This window comes from Cricetulus griseus (assembly GCF_003668045.3).
Source record: "Cricetulus griseus strain 17A/GY chromosome 1 unlocalized genomic scaffold, alternate assembly CriGri-PICRH-1.0 chr1_0, whole genome shotgun sequence".
In the NCBI taxonomy this organism is placed as follows: domain Eukaryota; kingdom Metazoa; phylum Chordata; class Mammalia; order Rodentia; family Cricetidae; genus Cricetulus; species Cricetulus griseus.
Window position 1 is genome coordinate 166,537,850 of NW_023276806.1, and position 14,997 is coordinate 166,552,846.

At 37.4% G+C, this 14,997-nt stretch overlaps 1 long non-coding RNA gene across 1 annotated transcript; it reads left to right on the forward strand.

Annotated features, from left to right (window-relative positions):
- Nucleotides 1-2,300: 2,300 nt before the first annotated feature.
- Nucleotides 2,301-3,741, forward strand: LOC118239450. Its single transcript, XR_004771593.1, has 2 exons — nt 2,301-2,436; nt 3,181-3,741. It is a non-coding gene; the product is annotated as an uncharacterized LOC118239450 (long non-coding RNA).
- Nucleotides 3,742-14,997: the final 11,256 nt, after the last annotated feature.

Genomic DNA, 14,997 nt, shown 5'->3' on the forward strand with positions numbered 1-14,997 from the left:
ATGTACCACAATTTCTCTATCCATTCTTCAGTTGAGAGGCATCTAGGTTAGTTTCAGGCTCTGGCTATTACAAATAATGCTGCTATGAACATAGTTGAACATATGTCCTTATTGTATGAGTGTGAATTATTTGGGTATATGCCCAAGAGAGGAATATGCTGAATCTTGAGGTAGACTGATTCCCATTTTCCTGAGAAACTACCATACTGCTTTCCAAAGTGGTTGTACAAGTTTGCAATCCCACCAGCAATGGAGGAATACATAAACATGATAAAAGCAATATAGAGCAAACCAACAGCCAACATCAAACTAAATGGAGAGAAACTCAAAGGAATTCCTCTAAAATCAGAAACAAGACAAGGCTGTACACTCTCTCCACATCTCTTCAATATTGTACTTGAAGTCCTAGACATAGCAATAAGGCGACAAGAGGAGATCAAGGGGATACAAATTGGAAAGAAAGAAGTCAAACGTTCACTATTTGCAGATGATATGATAGTTTATATTAGTGATCCCCAAAACTCTACCAGGGAACTCCTCCAGGTGATAAACACCTTCAGCAAATTGGCAGGATACAAGATTAACTCAAAAAATCAGTAGCCCTATTATATAAAGATAAATGTGCTGAGAAATAAGTCAGAGAAACATCACCCTTTACAATAACAACTAACAACATAATATATCTTGGGGTAACACTAACCAAAAAACGAGAAAGACCTGTATAGAAGAACTTTGAGTCTTTAAAGAAAGAAATTAAAAATTATACCAGGAAATGGAAAGATCTCCCATGCTCTTGGATAGGTAGGATCAACATAGTAAAAATGGCAATCTTGCCAAAAGCAATCTACAGATTCAATGCAATTCTCATCTAAATCCCAAAACAATTATTCAAAGACCTTGAAGGAACAGTACTCAATTTTATATAGAAAAATAATAACCCAGGATAATCAAAACAACCCTGTACAATAAAGGAACTTCTGGAGGCAGCATCCTTCCTTGACTTCAAGCTCTATTATAGAGCCACAGTCCTGAAAACAGCTTCGTATTGGCACAAAAATAGACAGGTTGACCAATGAATTGAATTGAAAACCCTGATATTAACCCTCACACCTATGAACACCTGATTTTTGACAAAGAAGCTAAAGTTATACAATGGGGAAAAAAAAGCATCTTTAACAAATGGTGTTGGCATACTGGATTTGGACATGTGGAAGATTGCAGATAGATCTATATACATTGCTGTGCACAATATTTAAGTCCAAATGGATCAAAGACCTCAACATAAATTCAGTCACAGTGAACATCCTAGAAGAGAAGCTAGGTGGTACGCTTGAACAAATTGGTACAGGAGACTACCAGTAACACCAGTAGCATAAACATTGAGATCGAAAATTAATAAATCTGACCTCCTGAAACTGAGAAGCTTCTGTAAGGCAAAGGACACAGTCAGCAAGACCAAACACCAGCACACAAAATGGGAAAAGATATTCTCCACCCCCACATCTGACAGATGGCTGATTACCAAAATATACAATTAACTTAAGAAGCTAGCCACCAAAGCACCAAACAATACAATTAAAAGTTGGAGTGCAGAACCAAATAGAGAATTCTCAACAGAGAAATCCAAAATGGTTAAAAGACACTTGAGGAAGTGTTCAACATCCTTAGACATCAGGGAAATGCAAATCAAAACAATTCTGAGATACCATCTTACTCCTGTCAGATTGGCTAAAATCAATAACATCAATGACAGTCTATGCTGGAGAGGATGTGGAGAAAGACGAACTCTCCTCCATTGCTGGTGGGAGTAATTACTTTTGTGTTGGTGGATTACTTCTGGGCATGAAGCCTGCTCTAATATGTGGCTGATACACCCAGTGATTATTAATTTTTATTCTACTTCATGTGTCTGAGCCTTTTGTCCTCATGTGGGTACATGCATCATGTGTTGTTAGGATAATTCTTTCCCGCCAGCCTGGCCCCACAACTACTTCAGCCACAAATGAACACTCAGAGACTTATATTAATTATGAAACTATTAGCCAATAGCTAGGGTTTATTATTGGCTACCTCTTCTTAATTACTAACCCATTTCTATTAATCTAAGTATTTCATCGTGGTCTTATGTTACTGGAGAAAGGTCCGGAGGCCTGTAACTCCTCTGGCATCCTCCATGGTGATTGTGCTCTTCCTACACCTCTCAGAATTCTTCTTATCTCCTAGATCTACCTATCTTGTTGCCCTATTGGGTACAGTATTTTATTCATCAACCAGTAAGATGAACATATTTACAGAATGACATCTCCTATCAACATGTGGCTCTGGTACCTGAGTAAGTCAGAAGAGGATGTTAATCTCATGAACTGGAGTTCCAATCATTGTGAGAAACCTGGTGGGTGCTGATAAATGAACTTCAGTCCTCTGCAAAAGCAACAAGTAAGTACCTTTGACTGCTGAGCCAATGGCCCAGTCATCATAAATTCTTTATTTTTAATTGGCCTACTTAGGATATTTGCAGATAAACAAATACAAAAATATGCTCCTTACATCCTATGGAACAATAACACTGATACCAATAGGAAAGATAAAAAATCATACTGTTCTTGAATTAAAGATTTTAAATATTGGATAAAAATACCTTCCACAACATCATAAATCTGTGGTAAATTTCCCAGCTATAGTTTCCTCACAAACCAATATTTAAATACATTTTTATTTCATTTTATTAACATGGTTTTTCATTTATTTTACATACTAGCCATGGTTTCCCCTCCCTCCTCTCCTCCTGATCCCTCCACCTCCCCCAACTCACATCTATCCCCCTCTCCACCCACCCGTTCTCCATCTCCATTCAGAGAAGGGCACACCTACCATTGGCTTGAACAAAGCATGCCACATCAAGCTGAGGTAGGACTGAACTCCTCCCCCTGCGTAAATGCTTGGAAAGGTAATCCAGCATGGGGAAACAGCATGGTGAGCTAAGCTCAGGGACAGGTCCTTATCTTACTGCTAGGAGCCTTACAAACAGACCAAGCTACACAACTGTTAGTCCCATGCAGGCTCCCTGACTGTTGGTGCAGAGTCAAAGTACTACTAGGAGCTCAAGTCACTTGTCTCTATGGATTCCCCAGCATGAACTTGAACCCCCTGGCTCATACAATCGTTTCTCTTTTTCTCCAGGAGGACTACAGGACTCTGCCCATTGCTTGGCTGTGGATCTCTGCATCTGCTTCTATCAGTTACTGGATGAAGGCTCTGTGATGACAATTAGCTAGTCACCAATCTGATTACAGGAAAAGGCCAGTTCAGACACCCTCTACACTATTGCTAGGAGTCTTAGCTGGGGTCATCCTTGTGGATTCCTAGGAGTTTCTTTGGCACCACTTTTCTTCCTAACCCCAAAATGCATCCACCACCAAGAAATGTCTTTCCTTAAGTTCCCCCTCTGTCCTGCCCCCAGCCCACCTCTAGTGTCCAGTCCACCAAATACACTTTTAAAACCAGACTTCCTAAGCTGGAGGTAGACAGAATATGCTTATATTTTTGATTATTGCTTGAATTCAGTATTGAAGAAGTTAAAATCTTTTTAATCATGTTATATGGTTATATTAGCAAAGGGAAACACATATGGTATTCCATATATAAGAGATCATGGAAAACTGCCCACTCTTATTTCATTTGTGTTTCCAGTATGTCTTTTCTTAATTGATTTTTATTTAAATTAAAAACAATCTTATTTTACATACCTTGTTGCTTGCCTTTGTTTCTGTCTTCCATTGATTTTACTTTCTCTTTCTAATTTTATTTCCATAGGATAACTTGAATACTCAATTATTGCAGAAATTATAGTTCTGCATAATCATTTTTTGGTAGATATTTATATTTACAGTTAACTGTGTAGAAAAATAAATTTATTTTATCCATTAGTATTGCTGAGAAAATATTCCTTCAGATAATTATTCAAATGTGGGGTCATTTCCTGCAAGTATCCATTTCATAAATTTAGATGATAATGTATGTTTTCTTAAAATAAACCCCAATCTATTCCTACATTTATCCTATTAAAATACATACCAATTAGTCAATGTAGAAGGACAGTAATTTAATTTTTCAAGATATTAAGTTTAAGCTTTACAAAGGAGAAATATTTTCAAAAGAAATTATTCTGAAGCTATTTCTGTCAGCAATATAAAAATGATAGACAGGTAATCCTTTCAACAAACCATTAAGAAGTAATGAAAAATGTCCATTCCACTAGGGAAGAGCAGGTTTTGCCAGAGTAGCTATTGCTTCTTTTTGTAATTAATGAAGGTGTTCCTAGACTCTAAATGAATTTCCAGAAATGAATGAGACTCAAAACAAGGAATATATGAAAAGAATTACAGTTTATACAAAATTTAGAAGCAGGAAGATAATTTTCATTCTTCTCAATTACTTTCCAATATAGTGTTGGAAACTACATAAGGTCTCAGATTCTCTCCTTTTACATAAGATTTCAGTGCAGACTAAAATAAGTTGTAACATTGACCAGCAATATATGACATTTGTGATACATTGAAGTTTTAAGGGGAAACATTCTCTTTTTTTTTACATTTTTATTATTATTTCTTTTACAAAATTATAATTTCACATGTCAATCCATTCTCCCTGATACCCCAGCCCCCACCAGTCCCCTCCCCCTTCCTCCCTCCGCTCCCCAAAGAGGCTAGGGCCCTCCACAGGGGCTCCCCAAATTCTACTTCATCCTAGGCCAGGCCTAGGCCTTCCCCCATGTGAGAGCCCATCCCTTGGTATAAGTCCCTTCTTATACCAGGGAAAAATACTAACCCACTACCAGAGGCCCCATAGGGTGCCAAAGCCTCCTCATTGACATCCACATTCAGGTGTCTGGATCAGACCAGTGATGGCCTCCCAGACAGCAGATTGGGGGCCATGTGCTCCACCTTGCTCAGGCCAGCTATCTCTGTGGGATTCACCAGCCTGGTCCCAACCCCCTTGATATTTATTTCTCCCTCTATGAAACTGGGTTCCAGAGTTCAGTTAAGTGTATATTAGTGAGTGTCTTCCTCTGCTGCCATCAGCCATTGGATGAGGGCTCTAGGATGGCATATAAAGTAGTGATCAGTCTCATTATAGGGGAAGGGCATTTAGGGTATCCTCTCCACCACTGACTAGATTATCTGTTGGTGTTATCCTTGTAGATCTCTGGAAATCTCCCTAGTGCCAGATCTCTATTTGGACCTAAAATGTCTCCCTCTGTTTTGATATCTCTCATCCTGCTCTCCTCTATTCTTCCTCCAACTCAACCTTTCTGTTCCTCCATTTCCTCCTCTCCCGCCCTCTTCTCCCCTTCACATTCTGCCAGCTCCCTCTCCCCTACCCTCATGTGCCCAATTAGCTTAGGAGATCCTGCCCTTTCCCATTCTCCGGGGTCCATGCATTTTTCTCTTAGAGTACTTCTTGTTTCCTAGTTCCTTTGGTGAAGAGGATTGTAGGCTGGTAATCCTATGTTCTATGTCTAAAATCCATATATGAGTGAGTACATACCATGTTTGTCTTTTGTGACTTGATTACCTCACTCAGGATGTTTTTTTCTAGTTCCATCCATTTGCCTGCGAATTTCAAGATTCCCTTGCTTTTTTTCTGCTGAGTAGTACTCCATTGTGTAAATGTACCACATTTTCTCTATCTATTCATCAGTTGAGGGGCATCTAGGCTGCTTCCAGTTTCTGGATATTACAAATAGTGCTGCTATGAACATGCTTGAACATATGTCCTTGTTGTAATAATGTTCATAATTTGGGTAAATGCCCGAGAGAGGAATTGCTGGATCTTGAGGTAGACTGAATCCCATTTTCCAGAGCAACTGCCATACTGATTTCCAGAGTGGTCTTACAAGTTTGCACTCCCACCAGCAATGGAGGAATGTTACTTTTTCTCCACATCCTCTTCAGCATATATTGTCATTGATATATCTGATTTTAGCCATTCTGGATGGTGTAAGATGGTATTTCAGAGTTGTTTTGAGTTGCATTTCTCTTATGCTTAAGGATTTTGAGCACTTTCTTAAATGTCTCTCAGCCATTTTAGATTCTTCTGTTGAGAATTCTCTATTTAGTTCTGTGCCCCACTTTTTAATTTCATTGATTGGTGTTTTTGGTGGCTAACTTCTTGAGTTCATTGTATATTTTGTAAATCAGCCCTCTGTTAGATGTGGGGTTGGAGAAGAACTTTTCCCAATCTGTGGGAGGTTGTTTTGTCTTACTGTGTCCTTTGCCTTACAGAAGCTTCTCAGTTTCAGGAGGTCCCATTTATTAATTGTAGATCTCAGTGTCTGTGCTACTGGTGTTATGTTCAGGAAGTGGTCTCCCGTACCAATACGTTCAAGGGTATCTCCCACTTTCTCTTCTAGAAGGTTCAGTATGGCTGGATTTATGTTGATATCTTTGATCCATTTGGACTTAAGTTTTGTGGATGGTGACAGATATGGATTTATCTGCAGACCTCTGCATGTCTGAATCCAGTTGTGCTAGCACAATTAGTTGAAGATACTAGCTTTTTCCATTGTATAGATTTATCATCTTTGTTGAAATTCAGTGTTCATAGATGTGTGGGTTAATATTAGTATTTTCAATATACTAATTCAATATACTAATGGTCTACCTGTCTATTTTTATACCAATTCCAAGCTGTTTTCAGGATTAAGGCTCTATAATAGAGCTCGAGGTCAGGGAATGGTGATGCCTCCAGAGGTTCTTTTATTGTACAGGGTTGTTTTGGCTATCCTGGGTTTTTTGTTTTTCCATATAAAGTTGAGTATTGTTCTTTCAAGGTCTGTGAAGAATTGTGTTGGGATATTGATGGGGATTGTGTTGAATCTACCGATTGTCTTTGGCAAGATTGACATTTTTACTATGTTGATATTACCTATCCAAGAGCATGGAGATCTTTCCATTTTCTGGTATCTTCTTTAATTTCTTTCTTTAAAGACTCAAAGTTCTTGCTGTACAGGTCTTTCACATTTTTAGTTAGTGTTACCCCAAGATATTTTATGTTGTTTGTGGATATTGTGAAGGGTGATGTTTCTCTGATTTCTTTCTCATTCGGTTTATTATCTGTATATAGTTGGGATACTGTTTTTTTTTTTGAGTTAATTTTGTATCCTGGTACTTTGCTGAAGGTGTTTATCAGCTGTAGGAGTACCCTGGTAGAGTTTTTCGGGTCACGTATGTAGACTATCATATCATATGCAAATAGTGAAAGTTTGACTTCTTCCTTTCTAATTTGTATCCCCTTGATCTCCTTTTGTTGTCATATTGCTCTAGCTAGGACTTCAAGGACAATATTGCAGAGATATGGAGCGAGGGGACAACACTTTTTATTTCTTCTTCGATCCTGGAATGGTGCAATTGGGTGGTATTAAATTTCCATGTATTTGTAGGTTTTCTGCAATTTGTATTGCTGTTGAATTCTAATCTTAAAGCATGGTTCTGATAAGATACAGGGGGTTATTTCATTTTTTTGTATCTGTGGAGGTTTCCAACATTGCCAAGTATGTGGTCAATTTTAGAGAAGGTTCCATGTGACATTGAGAAGAAGGTATATTCTTTTGTGTTTATATGGAATCTTCTATAGATGTCTGTCAATCCCAATTGGGACATACCTCTGTTAGATCATTTGTTTCTTAGTTAAGTTTCTGTCTGGTGGTCCTGTCTAGTGGTGAAAGACAGGTGTTTAAGTCTCATACTATAAGTGTGTGTGGTTTTATGTATAATTTTAACTGTAGTAAAGTTTCTTTTACAAATGTGGGTGCCTTCTTATTTGGAGCATAGATGTTCAGGATTGAGACTTCATCTTGATGGACTTTTCCTATGATTAGTATGAAATGCACTTCTTCATCTCTTTTGATTGATTTTAGTTTAATGTCTAATTTGTTAGATATTAGGATTGCTACATCAGCCTGTTTCTTGGGTTCATTTGATTGGAAAATCTTTTCATAACCCTTTACTCTGAGGCAACTGAAAGGTTCAGGCATTATGCTGGTTTGCCCCTGTTACCTGACAGAACAGGCAGTACCCTTGTCGACCCAGGGTTCATTGGGAACTAAGTCTGCAAGCAGGTGCAGTGGACCCCTTTAAAAGACAGATCCCTGTGCATTTATGTTCTCTCTACATTTGCTCTCTACTCCCTCTCATTTTCTCTACTCTCTCTCTCTCTCTGCTCTTTTCCCCCCTGTGCACACTCTCTCTCTATGGTGACTGGCCATTGTGGTCAGCCATTTACCCTGTGTCTCTTCTCTCTCAGTCTCCCTACTTTGCCAGACCTATAATAAACTGGTTAATATGTCTAATATGTCTCATCCTGTGTCTTATCTTGTGCCTTCCTCCTCTTCTTCTTTATCTTTAATTTAAACAATATCTAACAGTAGCACCTGTCTCTGAAGTTGAGGTATGTTTCTTGTATACAGCAGAAGGATGGATTCTGTCTTCATGTCCATTCTGTTAACCTGTATTATTTTATAGGCAGGTTAAGACCATTGACATTGAGGGATATTAGTGTCCCATTGATTGTTGGTTCTTATTTGTTTTGGATTTATTGTTGGTGGTGTCATTGTGTGTGGATTTCAACCTCCTGTTTCGTTCCCTATTTGGTAATGTTGGATTACATATTGCTTATGTTTTTGTGAGTATAGTTATCTTCATTGAGTTGGAGTTTTCCCACTAAGACTTTCTGTAGTACTAGATTTGTGGATATGTATTGTTTAAATCTGGTTTTGTCATGGAATATCTTGTTTTCTCCATCTATAGTGATTGAAAGCTTTGCTGCGTACAATAGTTTGGATTGGCATCCATGTTCCCTCAGTGGTTTTAGGACCTCTATCCAGGACCTTCTGGCTTTCAAAGTTTCCATTGAGAAGTCAGATGTGATTCTGATAGGTCTGCCTTTATATGTTACTTGACTTTTTCCTTTGCTGCTCTTAATATTTTCTCTTTATTCTGTAAGTTTGGTGTTTTGATTATTATGTGGCTAGGGGAGTCATTTTTGTGGTCCAGTCTATTTGGTGTTCTGTAATCTTCTTGTACATTCATAGGCATGTTCTTCTGTAGGTTGGGGAAGTTTTCTTCTATGATTCTGTTGAATATGTTTTCTGTACCTTTGAGCTGTATTTCTTCACCTTCTTCTATTCCTATTATTCTTAGATTTGGCCTTTTCATGGTGTCTCATATTCCCTGGATATTTTGTGTTAAAGATTTGTTGGACTTCCCTTGTTTGGTTGTTCTTTCTTTAGATTCTTTATGAGAATCCCTTATTTCTTGAATTTTTTGTTTGTTTTTCTTCTATTTCTTTAGGAGATTTTCTTGATTCCTCTTTAAGGGTCTGGAACATCTTCATGAAGTAGATTTTTTGGTCTGCCTCTTCTTCTTCTTCTTCTTCTTCTGTATTGTGCTTTTCAGATCTTGCTGGTGTGGAGTCCCTACATTCTCGTGGTGTCATATTGGTCTTTCTTTTGAGTGTGTTCTTATTCTGTCTTCTTCCTATCTCTTCTTCCAGTGGGTGCAGGTGGGGTCTCTCTATCTCCTCTTGTCACCTGGTGGTGTTTGTGGGGCAAGTCTTCAATGCTTGCAGATATAGATGGTCTTACCTCTCCTTGCAGTCTCCTCACTCAGGAGAGGTTGGGACAGCAGAGGGGGAAGGAAGAGTATTTCCAGACTCAGAGAGCTCCTTCCTTTCTGGGTGGGTCCACTCTATGCAGCCATGTGCCCAGAGAGATCGTGGGCTGATAGGGACCTTGGGCATGAGTAGGGCTCAGGAGAGGTCAGGATTGCCGAGGGGGAATAAAGGGGGAAAACATTCTTTAAATTCTAAAATGTTGTATACATATTTCTACTTGATGACTAAATGAATGATTAATGAGTGATAATATTATCTTAGTTAAGGAATCAGATATGCACAATATATTCTAATCTAATAATTGTGAATGCTTTTGAAAGAATTAAATTCATAATAAGAATGTTAGACTGCATTTGCATACTTCCCTGTAAAGAGAAAAATAAAGCCATATTGTGGTTTAAGTATTTACTTAGAAGATTGTTTTTTTTTTTATCATGGATAGATTCATATTTCCTTTTTCAGCTTGTAGAAATGCCAAATGGAAAGACACAATGAAATAAACAATGTGTACTTGGTTGCTAAAATGCTTGCTGCCCAGACTTGATGTTCTGTGTATTTGATTCGGAGTCCACATGAGAAACAGATACAACAGCATGAAACTGTAATCATAGTCCTTTGGAAACTGAGATCGCTGACTATCAAGTCATTCTGTTAAACTTTGAGAGACCCTGTTTCAAAAATATCAACATGAATGGTATGATAGAAGCAACACTTTAAATAGATCTTTGTTTGCCACATTTATGTACATCCACAGATATAACCACTGGTACATGGACCTGCCAAAAATTCATTTTATTTTTCATGTTCATCTCTGTATGTGTTTTCCTATGAAATATTTATTATCAAAATATAAACATAGTTATTGTGAACCAAAGTAAAGACGAAAGTAACTGGGAACTACTGGTAAAAAATTTTTAAAAGTATTGGCTTGTTTAAAATTTCTCTGACAATGAGATTTTTTGATTAATGATTTTGTCCTTCATGTTACTTCAAATTACTTCTTTTCTAAGATGTGTCAAGCATTTTACAATGATACTTAGCTAAATCTTTGCTAATATGATTGAATTCTTCATATTATATTCATACTCCTGAGGAACCCAATCAGGGTTTGGGGATTCTAAATGCTTACTTTAGAAAAGCTGCCCATTCCCAAAATTACTTTGTAATTTTGTGCAGGGAGAGTTTCCATAAAAACAGATCATAAACTGTACTACCAAATTAGATTTCATTCCTTTAGATTTATTCCTGAGTCAGAGGCTGACATTCATCCCAATCATCAAATTTATTCCAACCGCCTACAGATGATCCTGAGATATTTTAAAATTAAATCTGTTCTCAAGTGAAAGATATTTTTCAGCATTATGGACATTTTAATACATTTTTAGTAAGGAAAAACAATCCCCAAGAGAAAAGTTATCCAAATATTTTGAATAACAAAATTTATGCCAGAATATATAAGTACCCTTAATAGAATAGTTGCAAAGACAGACATTTACATAATTTGAAAAGTATTGGTCTTCTTTTTAAATTTAAAATACATTGTGCTGAGTTATAACTCCATATGTAAACAAGATTTATTTCAGTTATGTATTACTTTAATCAGATAAATTACCTAAATTTAAAGTTAATCTATTGTGAGATTGTTGTAATGTAAAAATTATGTGCTAGTATATGTGAAAATAAAATATAGCATTATTTATTAATGCATATTATCTAACCAATCAGGTATCATCAGTGGAGGTGCTAGCATCCCAACTTCCAGTCAGCATATACTAAATTAGTAGCTGCCTTGTATTAGAGAATTGTTTACTAAGTTGTCCTTGATAATCCAACTGATAGTATGTCAATTCCTTCACATTTCTACGATGACACAATTGTGTTTCTTAGGAAATTTGTGAAATCACACAGCTCTTACATTTCTACCATGAGGTTAATTTGATTTTATAGTGAAGATAATTTCTACAGATAAAAGACAAGCTCCATCTCCCTAAGACAGGTTGACTTATGATAATCACAGTTATATTCCTGTTAAATAAATATTAAATTACAGACTTCAATCATTTCTCTTCTTACTCAAAAGGATATATATATCTTTAGAATTCTTTCAAAAACATCCAAGACCTATCTGTGCTTAAAATAGAACCATATCTAATCATGTATAGAATATGATAAGGCACAGATATATGTAATCAAATATAAAATATGATAAGACACAGCTGTATCTAATGAAATATAGAAAATGATAAGACACAGATATACCTAATCAAATATATAATTTGGTAAGAAAGTCAATAGGAATATTTATCATAATAATGTAAAGAAATGTCTCATGTATCATTGGTATTTGCTGAAACGAGACATATAATTAGAATGTACATTAAAAATACCTACTTTGGTTTAAATATGTATTAAATGTAATATAAAAACATGTATAAATGTATGACATTGTGCAGAAGAACATAGTTAAAAAAGTTTGACTACAGCTAAACATAATACATAAATATATCTATAAATGGAGACACCACAAAGCTGAAATCTTTAATTATTATGATACTGAACTTTCAAATATCTAGAAAAATAAGAAACCTATTTATTTAAAACAGTTTTAAGGATTTTCCTATTTACCTTACTAAAATTTGTAGTTGTGACAAACTATAGACAGTACCCTGGGTCCATCTCTACCGAACCCTATTTTTATTATATAAAGAATTGGTTTGTGACAGATGGAGTTCACACAGGAAGTGAGATGGTGCTAGAGAAAGGGTGCTGGATTTATCTGTGGAAAGTCTTAAGCTCAAGACTCCTGTGCAGGGCTGTCTTTTAATCATTTGCAAAGTATTTTGAAGCAGAGTTCTTCTGACATCTCTTCAAAGGGACTGAAATTCAGAATCTCTTCAAATGGAGCAAGTAGGGAAGCCATATGCCCAGGATTCCCACAGGTAACCCTGCTGAGGAAACAAACTTCCTAGATAAATTTGCCAGGAACTGGCAGGGGTTTGTTTCTAGGAGAAATTGTTTTACCTTCAATCACATACCATCCAGCTCTGCTAAGGTTTCTAAGAATCATCTAGTTTCTCTGCCTAAAGAAAGGGCTACTTTGAAAGAGCAACTGATTTCTAAAATCAGCACACATGCCCAAAATATCTCACCTGCCAGAATTCCACATATCTTGGGGTTTATTGTCTTTGTTTTGTTTGTGTTTAATTAGAGTGACAGGCAATGGGGCAGATAGCACTTAACTATCTTTCAGAGAATCAGGCTAGTGTGGCTTAGCACAGCAGGCTCTCCACTATTTTTCTATCCAGTTCTCTCAGGCTTTTAAAGCAGAGGGGACGTTTCCACATGCTGGCAATTGGCTGACTGTCAGCCAAGAGTTCTCTGCATTGGAACATTTGAATTTGAATTCTGCTTTCTATGTCTATATTAGTAAAAATTGGAGGAGTATGCAACAGGGCCTCCCAGTCTGATTAGTTACCTCTAAATACTATCTCATTGATTCTTTTTTGTTTGTTTTCCTTTGGAGAGGAAAGAGTCTGTTTCAGCTCATAGTTCTACATCTCAGTCAACTACCACAGGAAGTTAGGACGGTGACTCAAGGATGGAACCTGAAGGCAAGAACTGATGCAGAGGACTTATTTACTGGCTTGCTCACTGTGGCTTGCACAGTCTGCTTTGTTCTAGAACCTCAGACCACCAGCCCAAGGATGGGACCACCCACAATGGGCTGTGTCTTCCCTATCAATCACTAATTAAGAAAATATGCAACAGACCTGCCTACAGAGCAGCCTTATGGAGGCATTTTCACAATTGAGAATCTGTCTTCCCTATGATTCTAGCTTCTATCATGTAGACATAAAACTAATCAGTGCAATAGCCAACTGGGAACTAAGTATTCCAATATGTGAACATATGGGGCATATTTCTCATTCAAACCACAACAGCTTTAGACTTCCAAAGTGAGGAGATGATGTATCTATGTTGTTTTTCTAAGTGAATAATCTGTGGCCACCTGTTGTTACAACAGTGGGAAACCAAATCAGATGGTCTCTTTACTTCTTATTAAGAGTGGCCCCTTGAGGCTGGGTCCTGTAACTTAGAAGGTTCTTTCACACACTAACTCATCTGTGCAGCTGCACAAACCAGTCCTGTGCAGGGCACATGTCTTTGCCTCAGATGACATCACTCACTGGATTTTCTGGAAAGAAAAGCAATACCATCTCCTTGGATTACCAATGGGAAATACTAAAATGGAAAACTAATTGAACAGGGAAGAAACAGGCCTGTGGCACCTGAATAGTCATTTGCTTAGCAGAACTGGAAGGAATCACCATGAGCACTGCTATTGGTAGTAATGGCAACAATAACTGCACTAATTAAAGGAGAACATCAGATAATAGCTATTGTGTTGATAATATCCCACCCATGCTATCATTTTGCAGATTCTTTTAAATCTTTGTAAGAGCCTGTAAGTTGTGTGCTTTGCTTATCCCTGTTCTGGAGCACCTGGAGCTAAAATAACTGTTTGAAACATAGAATTAGAACCCATGATCAGGCAAGGCTATCATGTGATTGTAATATTGAATTGTCTGTAAGCATTTCTATTTGTATTACTATACATTGCAGAGCAGCAGGGAGAATTCTCACTTCCTCTGCTCAGGTGAGGAAAATGAAGTCAACAGATACAAGAAACAGCCATTTAACATCCTTGTTAAATCCTCATCCCTGATGTAACCAAAGGCATCATCCTCACCTAGCATTATGGGAGAGAAAATGCTGTAACAGAGGGGAATAGCATGGACTTAACAGTGACAATGTGTCCTCCAGGGAGGCTGTTAATGCATGGTCATTTATTTGCTTACTCCTCATAAGGACAACTTGAGGTGACATTGGAAAAGCTAAGAAATTTGTTTCAGGTCCCAGAGCTTGTAAGAGTGGGCAGCCATGGGTGGTTCCTACTCTAGGACTGAGAGGTTTTCAGAATTTAGTGAAAGCAGTTTTCTTTCCCCTCCCTGGAGAGCTTTCTGAGGTGACAGTATTCTATGGCCTCTGGCTTGAAGGGACCCTTTACTTAGTGTCCCAGTGTCTGCAGGACATTTGCTCTGTACTATCCACTGAACCTCCTGCCAGGACCCTACTAGGCACTGGAAGTTTTAATTTTCTAGAATAAATAAATTCTTAATGAGCTGTTGTTACAAAAAGGGGAGCCAAAGGGTCTTTTGCAGTTAAATGATAGCTTTTGAGGGAATATACTTCATCTGTGTGTCTGTGGAAGGCCTGGAACAAACAACTTCTATTGTTGCTAGGATGGCACTTCTTTTTCTTTTT